The following is a 16,155-nucleotide window of genomic DNA, read 5'->3' on the forward strand; positions in this document are numbered from 1 at the left end:
CAATTGTGTTGAGTTTCATTCATATATATGTATTGACCCCCCCTTCTTTAAATTAGATCTGGGAGAAGCGGGAAGAACTCCTACCACATGATCGCATACGAGCAATTCAAGAGGAATTGACAGGATTCTTTCTTGATCACGTCATACATGAAAAGGGAGAATACCATACGGAAATTCAATGGGAGTTTGGTGCTTGATGATGTCAGGGATGTTCTATTGTATATATGTAGTAGCGTCAGATTGATATACGAAAACTTGTTGTTCGACCAAGCACGGGGACAGAGAGGTCACTTCTCTCTATATATGTTCATGACGATCTTGTGTAATTAGTGGTTTCCTTCTTTTGCTTACTAGCTAGCGTCGAGTTCTCTCTATATGTAGTAGCTACCATCGACCAAGCACAGAGAAAGAGAGGTCACTTCTCTCTATATGTAGTTGCTAGCTAACACAATATGAAACCCCATAAACCCTCCAAAACCCCTAACCCCCCACCCTTTCAAAAAAAATTAAAAACCCCAGCGCCTGGGGGCTGCTGACGCATGGCTGCCTTTTAGTCCCAGTCGGTGTTACCAACCGGGACTAAAGGTCCTCCTGCCTGGACGCCTCACAGCGGCCACGTGGAGCCCCTTTAGTCCCGGTTTGTAAGCCAACCGGGACTAAAAGTAATGGGCATTAGTCCCGATCGTCTTGTCCCGGTTGCAGAACCGGGACTAAAGGTCCTCTGGAACCGGGACAGATGCCTTGTTTTCTACTAGTGGTAAGAAAAGACCATCGTTCACCTCCGACCGCCACTCATAAGGAAGACAATCAATAATAAATCATGCTCCAACTTCTTAGCACAATGAGAGACCATACATGCATGCTTCAGGAATCACAAAGCTTAACACCAGTATTCTTACTAAACCATAATCATTCACTAGTACCTGCCACATATTACCATCTTAATATATCAAAACGGTTGCAAGGAATCAAATTTATCATACTCAATGATCTACATGAAAGTTTTTATTATATCCCTCTTAAATACCTATCATATTAGGACCAATTTCATAACCCATGCATATTGCCATCGCTATTTATCAAACTCTCAAAATGATATATGTGAAGCATGAGAGTGCAACTATTTTTTTAAAATATAACCATCGCCGTGCTCTAAAAAATATAAGTGAAGCACCAGAGCAACTGCTTAGCTCAAAAGATATAAGTGAAGCACAAAGAGTATTCTAATAAATCACGAATGAGTGTGTGCTCCTCTTAAAAGGTGTGTCTAGCAAAGATGATTGTGGCAAACTAAAAAGAAAATAAAGTAAAGACTCATATAATACATGACACTCCAAGCAAAACTCATATCATGTGATGAATAAAAATATAGCTCCAAGTAATTTTACCGATGGTTGGTAGACGAAAGAGAGGATGCCATCCGGGCAAATAGAGACCGGTAAAATAGAAAACCTATCAAGGGCAAACCTTTGCCTTGCACATAGTCCACTTGAGCTACATGATGACGATCTTGACTTTCTCAAGTTGGACCACCTTTCTTGATTGCGTTGGCTCGATGAAGACTATTTGATTGCTCCCCCATACTCCACTATTGGTGAGCCACTCTTCGACACATCTTCCCAAGTCCATTGTCACCACAATGGACGACAAGTTTCAAGCATGATCTCTTTGTGATGCTCCACTTGAACTTGCACACTGCAATCTCGATGACAATCACCACTTGATGTCATCCTCCATGGGTTGTATGAGATCTTCCTCTTGACGCAAGCCCATGAAAAAAATACCTAACGCCACATAGAACTCTCACATAGACCATGGGTTAATATACAAAGCGTAATGGACAATGCTTACCATACCATGGGATCATTTGATCCCTCTCGATACATCTTGTTGCTTTGTTTGTTGATCAACTTGATTCACTCTTTGACTTAGTCTTGATCAACCTTGTATCATGTCTTCTCTATGACTAATCTTTGGATAATTCCTTGAATAGCACCTTGGTCATCACATATTCTCCTTGAAATCAACAAATGGACTTCAAGAAATGCTTATGAACAAACCCTTCAAATATAGCTCACGACAATCATTAATCCATAGGGATCATCATCAATTACCAAAACCCAACATGGGGGCACCATACTCTTTCACGAGAGAAGCCTTATATAGGCTGTAGCTCTCTGTGAGAGGTAGCAAATCTGTAATAGAATAGTCGCTCATTCTATTTCCCATTCCCAATGTCTGTAATCGAATTCGAATTCAGAGTGGTTTATCTAGTGATTCATGATCCTTACCTAGTAAGGTCATCACACCCAACAATAACACGGATTATTTTGAGAGCAAAGTTGGTGACAAACTTTCGGGGAGCCTCCTTATGTCGCTCGTAGCAAGCTAGAGTGCGTGATCTCTTACAAGTGTGCTCCTAGTTGACACTCATGTGCATCAACTTTTTTTGAGCTAAATGTGCTTCAACTTTCTATTTTTGAGTCTAAACACACTCACTTTATTTATTGCTCAAAATGTTAACGAGAATATGACGTAAATCAAGGAGGTGTAGGAGCCACAAATGACGTCCTACAGTGAGTCCTAGAGCGAGTTTAGCATGGCCAGCTATATGCCTCGATGTCCGTCTCTCTGCCTTCATAGAAAAAAGAGCAAGCTTCAAAAAGCGCCGATGCAGCGCCGATCTCCTTGATAATACCTCCATGCAAACTTCCGGATTTGTTGTTTATGTCCTCCGCCACCTGTATACGCATAAGATTCAGATCCGCCACCAGGGCAAGAGCTTCTCGGCAAGCAATTGCTTCTAAGGCTGTGGGGTCAACAATTCTAGAAGTTTTGTTAGCTGACGATCCCAGGTAAGTTCCTGCCGAGTCCCTGGCGATTTGACGAGCATCCTTCCTGAGAGAACCTAGCAACTTCTCCATCGACTCGAAACTTGATCATACCGACAGGTGGTGCAATCCAGCGGGCGTGGTGCTCTGGTGTCGGCTGTGCTGCGCGAGCCATCGGCATTGGCTTGCTTTCTTCAAGTTCCCTCGTGTATTTTCTGGTTTTTTTCTTTTTTGAGACAATCGTGTATTTTCTGGTAGCTTTCCTTCTCGCATGCCATATAGCCCACAGAGTGATTATGACCGTTACAAAGATGCCATGTGGTAGTGACTCCATCAGGGTGAAGATCCAACGCCGTGCATCCGGTTCAGTGTTGTCCAAAATGTGCATCAACTTTTTTTTGAGGGGAAAATGTGCATCAACTAGGAGAGGCTTCGCTGAAGCTAATCCCAAATGGGCCGGCCCATTTTACTTTGACTTTTTTTGCGAACATCTTTCAGATTCGTGAATAATTTATGAAATCCTAAACATATTTTAAAATCATGAACATTTTTCTCAAAATCATGAACTTTTACGAAATTGTGAACATTTTCCAAAGTCGCGATCAATTTTTACAAATTCATGAACATTTTTTAAATCATGATTTTTTTTAGGAATCCGTGAACATTTTTCCAAACTCTTGAACATTTTATTGAATTGGCAATTTTTTTGAAATTTGGGAACAAAAATTGAAATTCATGTTTTTTTTGCTTTCACAAACATTTTTTGAAATGCATGAATATTTGTGAATTCATGAACATTATTTCAATGAGCAAACATTTTTCAAAGCGATGAACTTTTTGAAAATTTTGGAAACATTTTAAATTTTGCAACATTTTTTGAATTTGATAAACTTTTTTTCATAGACATTTCTTGAATTTAATTGTTCAAAGTGATGAACGTTTTATGATTTACCAAAGTTTTTTCTAAATCATGAATATTGTTTGAATTCACGGACATTTTATGATTTCCTGGAAAAAAAAATCAGGAATGAATGTTCTTTGAGTGCTAATAATGAGCTTCATACGAGTGTTCTTTGAGTTGCTTGCTGCAATTAGCTGAGAAGAATATAAATGTTTTTTCTTTAAGATGTGTGGTTCATGTAGCTTCTATTAGTTTGTACTAGGAATTGGTTGGTTCATTGTGCTCTAATGTGCAAACTAAATATTTCAAGTGAAGCTCATAAACATTACCAATAGTTGATTGATAACTTAGATTTAAGTTATAATCAGAGATGACATGTGGATATTCATTGATGCATTTAAATTTGTTGAGTGTATTGATTCCATAGTGTGTTGCCAATGTGCATCATAATAAAAAGCTCCAAATGCGATTATTGTTAGGTAATGTGTCTCTTGTTATAGTTCTTTGCGCACTTGCTTTACCCCCTACATGTCTCCACATTTTTATTCTTTATGCTTGTTACAATATGATCACTACAAGAAATATGTCAACTTGTGACCCTCACTATTGGTCACTGAAAGGTCATAGTTTTTCATTTGCAATCTTTTTATGACCAAAAACAGAAGGTCAAAAGCTGGCGGTCGTAAACTAAAATTAGTGACCTTCTTTGTGATATGTAAAAGGTCGTTGGTTCCACGACCAAATTTTTGGTCACTAGCAACCTCCCCAGGCCACGTAGGCATCCAGCGTGGCAAGCTGATGTGGTACAAGATTCAGCCCGGTCCAATTCGGTTTTCTACATGGCCTAGCCCAACAATTCGGTCTTTTTACTGTATATTTTTTCTATTAATTTTCGCTAGCTACATGGGCCTGGCCCAACAATTTGGCATTTTATATTCTAGAATGCAGCCTTTTATAGTCTACTGATTTTCTATTTTCAGCCATTTATTTTGCAGCGGGTCCCACTTGTCATGCTTAGCTCAAAATTGGTCCCACACATTAGAAATTTCGAAATTTGTCAAACAACCATTATAACTTGGACCCAACTTGTCAGGTTTCCATTTCACGGGTATTCAAATCACATACACAATCATTGTTTCAAACAGACGAGAGAGCAAATGAAATTGGTCCAAAACAATACTACATTAATCTATTACAATAGTTACAGAATATTACAACCCAGATATGCCTACTACTGCCTACAACTACAACACATAATATGCTACTCTTTGCTGATATGCTTCACAGCTTCGGACATGGATTCGCACTTCACTTGTGCAAAAAATAAGAATGAACTTATAAGAATAAGAATAGGTACAGAACATCAAACAGTAGCCAATGAGGGATCCAATAACTTATAATCAAGAATTGACAGCAAATGCCATGTACATAAATAGTATGACTAACACTAACTAGTATGCGTTTATGGAGTGACTAAAATGTTCTCACTAGCTAGGAATTTTTTTGGTATATAATATATTGACATGTGCAACTCTCTAAATTGATCATAGAAATGAAAATTGTAAGAACGGGTTTTAGAATCCAGGCATGTCAAATTTTAAGCACCAGCAGAATAGATCTAACAAACCAGACCATGATCATCATGCATCAGGATTTATGGTTCTAGCAAAACAGTAAAGAGATGGACATACACGCATCAAGCATACCAGCTACTACAACACCATTCTCGTGACCACAAACATCACCATTCACTAATAATTCCCATTGGGAGATCAAACTATGCATCCAACAAGCTACAGCAACAGGGAATGCGGAAAAATTATGACCCGAGATGACGAATCAACTGGGTGCATCTCAATTTGAACAACCACGACGAGACAACAACCGCATACTAATGCGGTGAATCAAATCCGCACTCAGAAGCAGTGCCGTTCGTGGCATCCACATGAGGACGCGCAACATCAAGAACATGGCGCATGACAGCAACAGACCTAGAGATCTAGGACGGAGGGAGGGGAGCTTACACTTGCGGATGCAGGCGGCCGAGTAACCGCACAAGGAGCAGGTGCTCTTCTGGAGGTGGAAGATGCGGCGGCCGCAACGGATGCAGAATTGAAGAGGGCCCTTGTCGGTGTCAAAACCGGCGGATCTCGGGTAGGGGGTCCCGAACTGTGCATCTAGGCGGATGGTAACAGGAGACAAGGGACACGATGTTTTTACCCAGGTTCGGGCCCTCTCGATGGAGGTAATACCCTACTCCTGCTTGATTAATATTGATGATATGGGTAGTACAAGAGTAGATCTACCACGAGATCAGAGAGGCTAAACCCTAGAAGCTAGCCTATGGTATGATTGTTGTTCGTCCTACGGACTAAAACCCTTCGGTTTATATAGACACCGAATAGGGTTAGGGTTACACAGAGTCGGTTACAATGGTAGGAAATCTACATATCCGTATCACCAAGCTTGCCTTCCACGCCAAGAAAAGTCCTATCCGGACACGGGACGAACTCTTCAATCTTGTATCTTCATAGTCCAGGAGTCCGGCCAAAGATGATAGTTCGGCTATCTGGACACCCCCTAGTCCAGGACTCCCTCAGTAGCCCCTGAACCAGGCTTCAATGATGATGAGTCCGGCGCACACATTGTCTTCGGCATTGCAAGGCGGGTTCCTCCTCCGAATACTTCATAGAAGATTTTGAACACAAGGATAGTGTCCGGCTCTGCAAAACAAGTTCCACATACCACCGTAGAGAGAATAATTTTTGCACAGATATGCTGACGTATTTCGCGGCGGGACATCACACCACGGCCAAGCCTTGATCCGAATCGTTTTTTACTATCCCACCTCAGCGCGTTTAGCGAGGCGGTTTCCTTGGCACGTCTTATCAAAGCGTAGATCGTGCCCCCTTATTCCAGGATTCTCATCAATACGGACGTGGGTAACCCAACCGTGCCCGACGGCACGCCTCCTCTATCGAAGGTGAGTCCCAATCGGCCACGGGGAGGGCTCTTGGTATTCGACCTCTTTATAATGAGACCAAGGCCCTCTTCTTTTTCCCCCTCCATCGAATCCGCCTCGAGCTTCGAGTTCTAACACCCAAAGCTTCAGATTTAGGCGCTTCGGACCTTCGACGATGTCCGGCTCCGACCAGCTCGGCCGATGGATGTCTTCTTCCGTCACGGAAGAAGATGTGCTAAAACTGCGAGACGCCAGGTATCTAACCGGCGAGATTTCGCATAGGCTGCCTGCTCCAGGGCAGGTCATTCCCACTCCCGAGCCCGGCGAGAGCGTGGTGTTCGTGTCTCACTTCCTTCGGGGTTTAGGTTTCCCGACGGATCCCTTTGTGCGGGGGCTCATGTTTTATTATGGGCTGGAATTCCATGACTTGAATCCGGAGTCCATCCTCCACATCTCGTCATTCATTGTCGTATGTGAAGCCTTCCTCCATATTACCCCTCACTTTGGATTGTGGCTCAAGACCTTCAAGGTGGAGCCGAAGATGATCGAGGGGCAACAAGCAGAGTGCGGATGGGCGGTCATAAGCAAGTGCGCTGATGCTCCGTGGCCCGAGGGCTCATTTCAGGAGGAGCTTGGTTTGTGGCAATGGGAGTGGTTTTATATCACCGCTCCCAGGGGCACCAAATGGGTGGCGCCACCCGCCTCCCGCTCAGGTCCACCCCAGCGGCTGGCATCATGGGTTAACCAGGGGCTCGACTGGGGGCCGTCCAAGGACGTACCTCTGTTGCAGGGCCGTATTCGAGACCTCCGGAAAAGAGAGATCAATCTGGTCGTGGCGGCGCAGGTTATGCTAATTCGGCGCCTTCTGCCCTGCAAACGTCGCCCCCTCTGTCTGTGGGAGTTTAATCTGGAGAGACCACGAGCTCTCCAACATTTTATGGGCGCGACGCCCGTGGAGATGTATAAACTGTTCTTCGGATCACAAGAGAAGTGTCCGGACTTGACTGAGGATGCAGGACTAAGCTGCAGTCGCCCAGATACTCAAGTAAGTAGTCCTGTAACCGGACAGGCTGTTCATTCATTTATCATATATATGCCCTTTAAGGGAGCCATTTCTTGAACAGGAGTGGATAGCCAAGGCAAAGTTGATAAGGTGTCTGGCTCCCCTCCCAGAGACCACGCCGGATCCTATGCTAACCAAGATGTTGAAGGCCGCGCCTTTTGAAGAAGGCGAAGGGGGGAGCAGGGAAACAACTGCCTCTACGAAGGAGGCTTTCAAGGAAGGAGGAATCAAGGATCCTACCCTCCAAGGGGAGAAGAGGACCGCCTCCGAAGACCCGGAAGCCAAAGCCTCGAAGCGGGGAAAGAAATCTTCGTCAGATAGTCCGGCGCTGGGAAATACCCCAGCCGCACTATTTCCCCGAGGGGATCAGCCCTCCAGCGAGCCGTAAGTAAAAAGAAGGGGTCTTGTGAATAAAGGATATCCCTGTATTTATTTCTGAAGATAACCGAAATTGTACCTTGTAGTTCGGATCTCAGCCCTTCTCAGCAGAGCTCGTCTTCGGGGGATCTTCGTCCGGAGATGATAGAGAGCGAAACGCCTCCACCTATTGCGCCTTCATGCAAGGCGGGGGATCCTGAGGTGTCGTCACGGAGAGTTTCCCCGAGTCCGGCGGGGCCGGAAGGTCCGGCGCCGACTGGCGCGCGGTCGGAGGAGCTGAAGGACCTGCTCGGGCGAGTGTCTATCTCAGAAGATCACCGTGCGCTAATGGCTACGGTGATTGAAAGAATTGCATCCGCTGAGAGTGGATTGCACGAAGCCGCCAAAAGTTTACTGACGGGGTTTGAGGTACAAGAGGGAAAAAAGATGATGTACCTTCTGACAGTTATGCATATAGAATGCGCCCTGTATAGATAGTAGCCCCTGAGACTCGGTATGTTGTCAAAACTGACAGCGTGCCGAGGATCATAATCTCAGTACTAACATGTCGCCGTTCCTATGTAGGTGGCGGGGCGTCCGGTGGCCAGCCGGACTGACGAATTTGCCGAGCTATAGCAGCAACTTGACGAGGCGGATGCGGACATCGCGCTGGTCAATAAACGGTTTGACGAGTCACAAGGTATGCGACTTCTCAGCGGGCACCTAGTAAGGGAGCTTGACGCCCATGCCTTACTACTTGTATGCTTTGATGCAGATGGCGCTGCTGCCGTGGAGAGGCTGCGGGCGGAACTCGCCGAGCTAAAGAGCAAGCCCGAAAGAGTAATGCGGCCGCTTTAAAGGCGGCCGAAGAGCTGAAAGCCGAAGCAAAGAGGAAATGGCCAATATGGCCCTGGAGCTGAAGAATGCTATCGACCGCTGCGGGGTTCTTGAAAAAGAACGTCAAGCGGAGCAAGATGGCCTGAAAAAGGCCACCGCCGAAGCCAAGGATGCCCATTCCGCTATGAGAGATGCCAAGGAGGAGCCGAGTCAGGCCGGGGATATTGCGGCTGGAAAACCGTTTCTGCTCCGGAGGAAATATACGGATCCGGAGTATGCTCAGTTGGACAAGCTGTGGAGTTCGGAGGATGCTTATCTGGACTTAGCGGCGAGCGCTGCGGACGCGATTGAGCACTTCCGAGGCCAGAAGGGGCACAGAAGGGAAGAGCTATTTTGGTCGCAATTCCATAGTCCAGAGCGTCCTCTTCCGTTGACCGATCGGTTGGCCGAATGGGCCGAGCTGAATCGATTATCCGGACTTGCCATGAAGCATGTCATGACTCATTTGTGGCCAGGCGGACCCCAGCCGAAGAGTTATTTTGGCTTAGTGCAGCAGTTCCTTGGTGCGGTACCGCGTATCGACGCAATGAAGCGGTCGGCGTGTATTGAGGGGGCGCGGATGGCTCTTGCCCGTGTCAAGGCATACTGGGCTGAGATGAAGGCCACCGATATCGCGTCCCCAGATTCAGACGGAAGCCGAGTACCAGTCGAGCGCTATTTTGAGGAAGTTCTTCCGGGCGCTCGTTTAATAGAGACGCAGTGCTCGAAGGATGTTATGTTTGAATGACATGTGTAATTTTATGAAACAACGTTTCGATTTAATGTAAGAGCTTTTTATACTTGTGCCTGCAAGTAGCAAACTACCTCCTGCATGTGCGGCCGTTGATGTATATATGTATATAACCTGAAAGATGGCAGCCTTCGGCTTCAGCCCCCACGCACATAGTGCGGGGGTGTTTGCAAAGAAGTCGCGTTTTCACACTTAATCCAACGTCTTGGTCCTATAAAGGAGGTGGTAGCATAGCAAACTAGGCAACCGGGCTATAATGCTTTAACACTTTCACTTAGCCATAGGGGTTCGATGGTGGGGCTATGATATAGCCCTTGAGGGCACCGCACTCTCCCGAATTCGGGGTGCGTATGTGCCTGACCGGGAAATGGTCCTTCGTCTAATGCGGAGGAATTCTAAACATTCCAGGGAGTCATCGAGTGGTTGACCAGTCTCTCGCTATATCATGACAGTCAGTTTTCGGCTTTCTCTACTAAGGTGCTCACCCGGCCGAACCGGGGCACAATCGCAGTAGTTCTCCTGGTGCCGCGTTAGCCGATAGAACGGAACGTAAGGCAACAAAACACAGGAGCCGGGCAAACCCAACATTTGACCAAAGACATGATTCGGAGTTGATGCATATAAGGCCTAACTCGAGACACCGAACACTCCCTAAGGTATTCGGTGTTTTATAAAGCGGGCTGAACAATGCCCTTGGTAACAAGCCCCTGGTCTCCAGGTACATGCAAAATTCTGATGCGGCCGATGCCAAAACGCCAGCCTCCTCCTCGGTTATAATAAGAGACCAGGGGATGAGTAACAACAAGAGACAGTGAAAAAGGTTTACGCAGGGTCTTAATCTGAAAAGAATCCTTGCAACGGGTCCCTGCTGCACGTCTGCGCCTGTGTCTCCGTTGGGCCGTATCCTGGACGGGTATAGCACGGCGTTCATCTGTAAAAGAGAGGAACTTAGTTTGAAAAAGATCGTGCGAAAATGTAATTGGAAATAATCATAGTACGATTCAAAAATGAATAAAATTGAGCTTTATTGTCTCTTGTTGTACATGCGTGGAGCCCCTTGTAAGGGGGGTACGCGGCTAGTAAGCATCATGTTTATTTATGCCGGACTCGCCTAACCGTGTCCGGGGTCTGAACGACCTGCTTTAGACGCTTTTGGCCAGTAAGGCCGTATTAGGGTGAGGCTGTTAAGGCAGTCTCACATTCTTTCCTTGAGGGACACGTGCAGCTTCCCCTTAATGAAATGATGCCTTGTGGACTGGGCATTTTAAGTTTAAGAGATGCATAATGCGGTATTGCGTTAAAGCGGGCGAAAGCTTCGCGTCCCAGTAGTGTTTGATGGCTACTTTTAAATGGGGCGATGTGGAAGACCAACTTTTCACGAAGGAAGTTGTCGGGTGAGCCGAACATAACTTCTAATAGTAGGGAGCCCGTACAATGGGCGTATGTGCCTGGCATCATTCCTTTGAAGGAAGTGTTGCTATGGCTAATCCTGTTTGGGGCTATCCCCATATTGCGGATTGTGTCCTGATATAGCAGGTTTAAATCACTGCCGCTGTCCATTAGGACTTGCGTAAATTGAAGACCGTCGATTATAGGTTCTAGTATCAAGGTAGTACATCCTGCGTTCCGGATACTTTCGGAGTAGTCCTGATGGTCGAAGGTGATTGGTTTTGACAACCAGTGTTGGGACTCCGCTGGGGTAGACTGTGCGGCGCGTAATTCAATGGGCGCCGCTCTATTTTCCCCTTTTGTTACTTGAAGTAAGTTTACTGTTTTGACCTCTTGTGGGAAATTCTTTTGTTTTCCGGGGCTCTGCTTGTGGTGCTTGTCATCATCCTCACTTGGTGTGTCGAGCCCCTTGTGTTCGGCGTTGAGTCTGCCGGACTGCTTGAAGACCCAATAATCTCTGTGGGTATGGTTTGCAGGCTTCCCGGGAGTACTGTGGATTTGGCATATCTTGTCCAAGATTTTGTTGAAGTTGGATAGCTCATCGCTATTATCCTTAAGGGGCAGTTTTTTATTGTTCTGCCATGAGCTTTTGAATCCGGCGTTGACTGCCGTGCTATTTGGACTGTTCCCCTTAATCCGACGCTGGTCCTTGTTGCGTCGTGGTTTCCCATTCCCATCCCTGACTTCGGATGTACTTGGGTCGCTGGTGCTGCATCTTGCTAGCCAGCTATCCTCTCCCGCGCAAAAGCGGGTCATGAGGCTTGTTAGTGCGGCCATTGTTCTTGGCTTTTCCTGGCCAAGGTGTCTGGCGAGCCATTCGTCTCAGACGTTGTGTTTAAAAGCTGCTAAGGCTTCGGCGTCCGGACAGTCGACTATTTGGTTCTTTTTGGTGAGGAACCTGTTCCAGAATTTTCGGGCTGACTCTCCGGGCTGTTGGGTTATGTGACTTAAATCGTCTGCGTCCGGAGGTCGGACATATGTTCCCTGGAAATTGGCCCAAAAAGCATCCTCAAGCTCTTCCCAACTACCAATGGTGTTTTCGGGGAGGCTTTTAAGCCAATGCCGGGCTGGCCCTTTGAGCTTGAGGGGTAGGTATTTTATGGCGTGGAGATCATCTCCTCTGGCCATGTGTACGTGGAGGATATAATCCTCAATCCAGACTCCAGGGTCTGTTGTTCCGTCGTATGCCTGTATGTTTACGGGTTTGAATCCCGCTGGGAATTCATGATCCAGCACCTCATCAGTGAAACATAGAGGGTGCGCGGCGCCCCTGTATTTGGGTATGCCGTGATGTCCGGACACTTGACGTGTTGTATTGTTTGCTAGAGCTTGTTTCCTTGGCCCATAGATAGATCTGACTGGGCCATCCTTTTGGTGCGAATCCTTATGCGGATCGCGTGCCGGCTTGTGTGCGGCGCCGCTTGCCGCTCTATGTGTGCCATGTGGTCGTCTACCCGACCGGGCGGCCTCTTTGTTCTTTGATTGTGGGGGCTCTAAGGCCTCCTCATCGAATTCGGGCAGTAGTTTGTGCTTCGGGTAGCTCTTTGTTTGGCGACTGTCGCCGTATTTGTCTGCGGTTTTGAGTACTTTGGTCCATCTGATTCTGAGTGCATCTTCCGCTGTTTTGAGCTTCCGCTTCTGCTTTTTCAGGCTACGTGCAGTGGCAACGAGCCTTTTGTGGAGGTTCTTCTACTCCAACAACTTGTCCGGTGTGAGATCGTCCGGACTGTTATCTTCGCCGGGGACGGGTTGTTTATCCAAGTTGTCCTGTTCGGACGGTTGTTCAGTGGCGTGTTCGTCGTCCACCGGTTCGACCTGCTTGATGGCTGGGTCTGTGTGGCTGCCGTTTTTGTCGAGGCGGGACTTGGTGCGGCGTTTACGTCCCGTTGTTCCTCGTCGTCACTTCCTTTAGGAGTATCCACCATGTATACATCGTGAGATGAGGTGGCTGTCCAGTATCCTATAGGTGCTGGTTCGTGGTTATCTCCTACATCGTCGTCCATACCGTCGATGTCTCCGGAGTCGAAATTGAGCACGTCGTTTAAACTTTCGACAGTGGCTACAAAGTGGGTGGTGGGTGGGCGTCGAATTTCTTCGTCTTCTGCATCCCAACCTTCCTGACCATAGTCCGGCCAGGGCTCTCCTGACAAAGAGAGAGACTTTAGTGAATTCAGGATGTCGCCAAGGGGCGAGTGCTGAAAGATGTCCGCGGCAGTGAACTCCCTAACCGGCGCCCAATCGGATTCGACTGGCAGGGGCGCGGGAGGTTTGGAGTCCGGAGAGGAGTCCGGCACCTCGGAGTCACGGGCTTTGTAAAGGACAGGGATGGTGTTCGGCTCAATCGTCGTAGAGATCGTAGCCCCCGAGGCGGTGTCCAGCCACTCGTCCTCGATCGGCGAAGTCGGCTCCGAGCTAAGGGTCGGAGCGGACGCTGGTGCGGCCTCTAGTACACTGTTCGGCGGCAGAGCTAGATCATACCCATCGAGACAGTGCGGCGCGCTTGGCTGTGGCTCGAATCCGTCGAAGATCAAGTCTCCGCGGATGTCAGCCGTGTAGTTCAAACTCCCAAATCTGACCTGATGGCCAGGGGCGTAGCTTTCGATCTGCTCCAGATGGCCTAGCGAATTGGCCCGCAGTGCAAAGCCGCCGAATACGAAGATCTGTCCGGGGAGAAAAATCTCACCCTGGACTGCGTCGTTGCTGATGATTGAAGGAGCCATCGGGCCTATAGGTGACGACACAGAGGAACTCTCAATGAAAGCACCAATGTCGGTGTCAAAACCGGCGGATCTCGGGTAGGGGGTCCCGAATTGTGCGTCTAGGCGGATGGTAACAGGAGACAAGGGACACGATGTTTTTACCCAGGTTCGGGCCCTCTCAATGGAGGTAATACCCTACTCCTGCTTGATTAATATTGATGATATGGGTAGTACAAGAGTAGATCTACCACGAGATCAGAGAGGCTAAACCCTAGAAGCTAGCCTATGGTATGATTGTTGTTCGTCCTACGGACTAAAACCCTTCGGTTTATATAGACACCGAATAGGGTTAGGGTTACACAGAGTCGGTTACAATGGTAGGAAATCTACATACCCGTATCACCAAGCTTGCCCTCCACGCCAAGGAAAGTCCTATCCGGACACGGGACGGAGTCTTCAATCTTGTATCTTCATAGTCCAGAGTCCGGCCAAAGATGATAGTTCGGCTATCCGGACACCCCCTAGTCCAGGACTCCCTCAGCCCTCATGTAGCAGTAGCAGCAGCAGCATGAAGAATTGAAGACCGACCAACAGAGCCTGCAATGCAAACAGAGAGGCGTGAGGAAAATGAATCCAATCACATCAAATCAAATCGAGCTGCTGCACCTTGACCTTGAGGAAAACAAACCTCATCTCATCTCATCTCAGGGAAGAATAAGAAGAAAAATATATGGCTGCTGCTCCATGACCATGACCTTGAATTGTTGCTGCTGCACCAGATCGAGGAGGAAGAAGACCTACAAAGAATGCAATAACTAGCAATGCACAAGCATGAATTCATGGAAGGACGGATGCAAGGCCAAACATGCAGCATACTGTTTCTTAATGCCCCAAATACTTAAAAACCCATGGTAGTTCTAACCATATTAAATGAAAGGACAAAGTGAAGTCATGATGAATTGATAGTTCCATCTTATAAAGCTTTCTGTTTAGCATATCGTAAATCACAGTCTATCTACCAATATATGAACTCTTTAGTTTTCAGAACCGAGGCTCACATATTTGGGCTGATTTGTACACAACCAAGAAAACTTCTTACAAATAAATTCATGGAAGCATATCATCCTTTCAGTCCCTCACCCATATATCATCCTTTTAGTATTTTTTTTTACTTGAGACAAACTAAATTCTAACATCAATGAAAACAAGACTTGAACAGAAATAGCTATTGAAGAAACACGTTTATAAGAAAGAATGAAAATGATTTACACCACAACATATAGTTCACATGTACTGGAGCTATCACAGAGACTAAGACCACACATAATCACACATATGCGAACAAGGTATTACTCAATGGTTCAGGTTACACTAATAAACAAAATTATACAAGCAACTAGACTAGTATCACAGATCTACAGAGTAGTACTAAACAGCTAAAAATAAGTAGTATAAGTAACTAGTACAGGGAGCAAGTACTCTTAAAATCTGAATCTTACAGACTTATACAACACCGGGAAATTCAGAGAAGAAAGGGAGAAAGAGAGATTGTAGGAGGAGGTCGAGGATTATGCAAATTAACTGCCATGTTCCTAATGGATCCCTGCCTGTCCCCAAATTCGGGACTTGCTCACTTTCATATATACAAAACTGGGAGGTAGCTGTCTGTCCTGTTCCCAAATTTGGGACTCGCTGTTCATGCATCCTATAATACAACAATATATGCCCAGACAAGCAGTTGAAAAAAATACTTAGAAAGAACTTTCACTTAAAAAGACACCCTGCCTATAATACTAGCTATACAAGCCTAGACAATGTGTTAAAAAATTCAGACAATGTGTCCAATCATACTAGCTAGATATGCCAGCCCTTGATTTCTGAACAAGGGTCCAATGATGCCTGACTTGCACAGGTAAACTACTAGCAGCCTGATGCTTGGAGATGCATGTAGTAGGCTGGTGCTGTAACTTCAAAAAGAATCGGCACGACGCGCATCATGCATTAACTTTGAAAGTCGAAACGCTAAGATAATAACTAGATCTGCAGGGTCGTAGCTAGGCAGCTAGCTACAGGTGGATAGATAGATCACATGCGATCGCGGTCTTGGCTGGCTGCTGCCATCTAGGCGCTGGGCGAAGCAGGCAATATGCATGGTGAGGGGAGGAGCAGCAGAGGCGGCAACGACCAGTGGGAGTCGCGCGGGGCACCAGGCACGGCCGCCCCTCTGTCTGGTGGGAGGTGTGGTGTGAGGAGGTTGGTGCTGATC

Source organism: Triticum aestivum, chromosome 7B, assembly GCF_018294505.1.
Source record: "Triticum aestivum cultivar Chinese Spring chromosome 7B, IWGSC CS RefSeq v2.1, whole genome shotgun sequence".
In the NCBI taxonomy this organism is placed as follows: Eukaryota; Viridiplantae; Streptophyta; class Magnoliopsida; order Poales; family Poaceae; genus Triticum; species Triticum aestivum.